This window comes from Triticum dicoccoides, chromosome 3A, assembly GCF_002162155.2.
Source record: "Triticum dicoccoides isolate Atlit2015 ecotype Zavitan chromosome 3A, WEW_v2.0, whole genome shotgun sequence".
Classification (NCBI taxonomy): domain Eukaryota; kingdom Viridiplantae; phylum Streptophyta; class Magnoliopsida; order Poales; family Poaceae; genus Triticum; species Triticum dicoccoides.
The window spans coordinates 756,077,922-756,082,200 of NC_041384.1; positions in this window are offsets into that span (position 1 = coordinate 756,077,922).

Genomic DNA, 4,279 nt, shown 5'->3' on the forward strand with positions numbered 1-4,279 from the left:
ACCCCTGGGAGGCAAGCTTTGGTGGTCGAACCAGTTGTCGAAGGCACTCGACTGACCAAAGTCCTGATGGATGGTGGCAGTGGCCTAAACATATTGTATGCTGAAACATTGAAAGGAATGGGCATTCCAATGTCCAGGCTCAGTACCAGTAACATGAGCTTCCACGGAGTCATTCCTGGGAAGAAAGCCGAATCACTCGGCCAGATCGCTCTTGATGTGGTTTTCGGTGATTCAAAGAATTACCGCAAGGAAAAGTTGACATTCGAGGTTGTGGACTTCCAAAGTTCTTATCATGCCATTTTGGGCAGGCCAGCTTACGCACGCTTCATGGCTCGACCATGTTATGTGTATCTCAAATTGAAGATGCCTGGTCCCACAGTGTGATCACTGTTACAGGCAATCGGAAGAAAGCAGAAGAGTGTTTTCAGAAAGGCTCAAAGATTGCTGACGCTCAGATGGCAGTTGTTGAGCTGCAAGAGTACCAGAAGACTGCTGATCCGAGTGAATTGCTACGAGCCAAGAAGCCTGCTTCAAAATCTGCTTTTCAGTCGTCCGGTGAAACAAAGCCAGCCCACATTCACCCGACCGACCCCGATGCTGCCCCGACTCACGTCTCAACGACGCTCGACTCCAAATAGGAAGAAGCGCTCATCCAGTTCCTCCATGAGAACTGGGACGTCTTCGCATGGAAGCCTTCTGACATGCCTGGAGTTCCCAGGGGGCTGGCTGAGCACCGTCTACGAGTCGACCCGAAGTTCAAGCCTGTGAAAGAACATCTTCGACGGTCCGCCGTCCAAAAGAGGAAAGCTATTGGCGAGGAGGTGGCTCGGCTCTTAGCAGCGGAGTTCATCCGAGAGATTTACCACTCCGAGTGGCTCGCCAATGTTGTCATGGTCCCCAAGAAGGACAGGTCACTTCGCATGTGCATTGACTTTAAACATATCAATCGGGCCTACCCGAAAGATCATTTCCCTCTCCCCCGCATCGACCAGGTAGTCGACTCGACCGCGGGGTGTGAGCATTTGTCTTTTGTAGATGCTTATTCAGGGTACCATCAGATCCGTCTGTATGGACCCGACGAGATCAAAACGGCTTTCATCACCCCATTCGGATGCTTCTGTTACATCACCATGCCCTTCGGCCTCAAGAATGCTGGAGCCACATTCATGAGGATGATTCAGAAGTGTTTACTCACTCAGATCAGTCAGAACATAGAAGCATACATGGATGATATTGTGGTTAAGTCACGGAAAGGTTCCGACCTACTGACTGACCTTGCCGAAACCTTTGCTAACCTCAGGAGATATGATATCAAGCTCAATCCATCAAAGTGCACATTTGGAGTTCCAGGTGGAAAGTTACTTGGTTTCCTCGTTTCCGAACGAGGAATCGATGCCAATCCCGAGAAAGTTGGCACCATACTCCGGATGAAGCGCCCTGTGCGTGTACACGATGTCCAGAAGCTTACAGGTTGCTTGGCCGCTCTAAGTCGATTCATTTCTCGTCTCGGTGAAAAGGCGTTGCCTCTTTACCGACTGATGAAGAAGTCTGACAAGTTCGAGTGGACTCCAGAAGCTGATGCAGCGTTCGCAGAGCTCAAAACTCTGCTCTCCACCCAGCCGGTGCTTGCTGCCCCAATCAGTAAAGAGCCCCTGCTGCTTTACATTGCGGCCATGGGACAAGTTGTTAGTATAGTACTTACGGTCGAGCGGGAAGAAGAAGGAAAGGCCTTCAGAGTTCAGCGCCCAGTATATTATGTGTCTGAAGTTTTGACTCCTTCGAAGCAAAGATATCCCCATTACCAGAAGCTTGTATATGGGATTTACATGACCACGAAGAAGGTTGCACACTACTTCTCTGACCATTCCATTACAGTCGTCAGCGACGCCCCACTGTCAGAGATTTTGCACAACAGAGATGCAACTGGTCGAGTGGCGAAGTGGGCGATTGAACTCCTTCCCCTAGATATCAAGTTTGAAGCAAGGAAGGCTATCAAGTCCCAAGCAATTGCAGATTTCGTCGCCGAGTGGATTGAACAGCAGCTTCCGACCCAAGTTCACTCGGAGCACTGGACCATGTTCTTCGATGGATCTAAGATGCTGAATGGTTCCGGTGCTGGGGTAGTATTGGTCTCCCCCCGAGGAGATAGGCTCACATACGTTCTCCAGATTCACTTCGATTCCTCCAATAATGAAGCGGAATATGAAGCACTCTTGTATGGGTTGCGCATGGCCATTTCACTCGGCGTCCGGCGCCTCATGGTCTACAGCGACTCAGATTTGGTGGTTAATCAGGTGATGAAGGAGTGGGACGTCAGAAGCCCAGCTATGACTGGCTACTGCAACGCAGTAAGAAAGCTAGAAAAGAAATTCGAGGGGTTAGAGCTTCATCACATCCCCCGACTGAAAAATCAAGTAGCTGATGATCTGGCAAAGATAGGCTCCAAGAGAGAAGCCATTCCCAGCAATGTGTTTTTGGAGCACATCCGCTCGCCGTCAGTCCACGAGGATCCTTTCACAGAAGAAGCCCCGCAACCGAAAAGCGCCACAGATCCGACTGAAGTCGAAATTCCTGCTGCGGTCGACCTAGTCATGGAGGTCTTGGCTATCACTCCCGACTGGACGATACCATACATCGCGTATATCTTGAGAAAAGAACTTCCAGAGCACGAAGAAGAGGCTCGACAGATCGTCCGTCGATCTAAAGCTTTCACAGTCGTAAAAGGACAGTTGTATAGAGAAAGCGCGACTGGAATCGGTCAGAAGTGCATAACGCCAGAAGAAGGTCGGATGATCCTTGATGATATCCACTCGGGGACCTGTGGTCACCATGCGTCCTCTCGGACCATTGTGGCCAAAGCATACCAAGCGGGTTTTTTCTGGCCTAGGGAAAACGAAATGGCGAGAGAGATAGCCGACAAGTGTGAAGGCTGCCAGTTCTACTCCAACATGTCGCACAAGCCGGCATCAGCTCTGAGGACCATTCCACTCGTCTGGCCCTTCGTTGTTTGGTGACTGGACATGGTTGGTCCACTGAGAACAGGTAGGAGCGGATTCACACATGTGCTTGTGGCAGTCGACAAGTTTACCAAATGGATTGAAGCCAAGCCTATCAAAAATCTTGATGCTAGCACTGCTATCAGTTTCGTCAGAGAGTTGATATTCAGATATGGGGTCCCGCATAGCATCATCACTGACAATGGGTCAAACTTCGATTCAGACAAGTTTAGAGCTTTTTGCGCCTCTCAAGGCACATGAGTCGATTACGCGTCGGTCGCGCATCCCCAGTCGAACGGACAAGCTGAAAGAGCAAATGGTCTAATTCTCAAAGGACTGAAGCCTTGACTGATGCGTGATCTCAAGCACGCAGCAGGCGCTTGGGTCGATGAGATTCTGTCAGTTTTGTGGGGACTGAGGACCACCCCGAACCGGTCGACTGGAAGAACGCAATTCTTTCTGGTTTACGGAGCCGAGGCCGTCCTGCCGAGCGATCTACTTCACAACGCCCCCAGAGTCGAACTTTATAACAAAGACGAAGCAGAGCAAGCCCGGCAAGACGCAGTCGACCTCCTAGAGGAGGAGAGGGAAATGGCTATGATCAGATCGACCATCTATCAGCAAGACTTGCGTCGATTCCATGCCAGAAATGTGAAGAGTCGAGCCTTCCAAGAAGGAGATTTGGTCCTCCGAGTGGATCAGCAGAAACCACACAAACTTGCTCCTACTTGGGAAGGCCCCTTCATCGTCACCAGAGTCCTCCACAATGGAGCATATCATCTCTACAACGTTGGTCGCCGGATCGACGAGCCACGAGCTTGGAATGCAGAACTACTCCGCCCATTTTACACTTGAATTCTCACTCGGACGAGATGTAATAAGGAAAAATTTCCTGCAGTACATTTTTATCAAAGACAAGAGTGTTCCAATAATTGTTGTCACTTTTGTTTGCATACGAAATCCCCCAGTGGGTGACTTAGCTGCGAATCCGTTTCGCCTAAGTTTGAAAAATCCTACCGAGTGGAGAGCAATCCTCCCACTCGGGGGCTTAGCTGCAGTCCAGTACTCGCCTAAGTTCTCCCACTTAGAGACTTAGCTGCAGTCAGGCACTCGCCTAAGTTTGAAAAAATCCTACCGAGTGGAGAGCAATCCTCCCACTCGGGGGCTTATCTGCAGTCCAGTACTCGCCTAAGTTCTCCCACCTAGAGACTTAGCTGCAGTCAGGCACTCGCCTAAGTTTGAAAAAATCCTACCGAGTGGAGAGCAATCCTCCCACTCGGGGG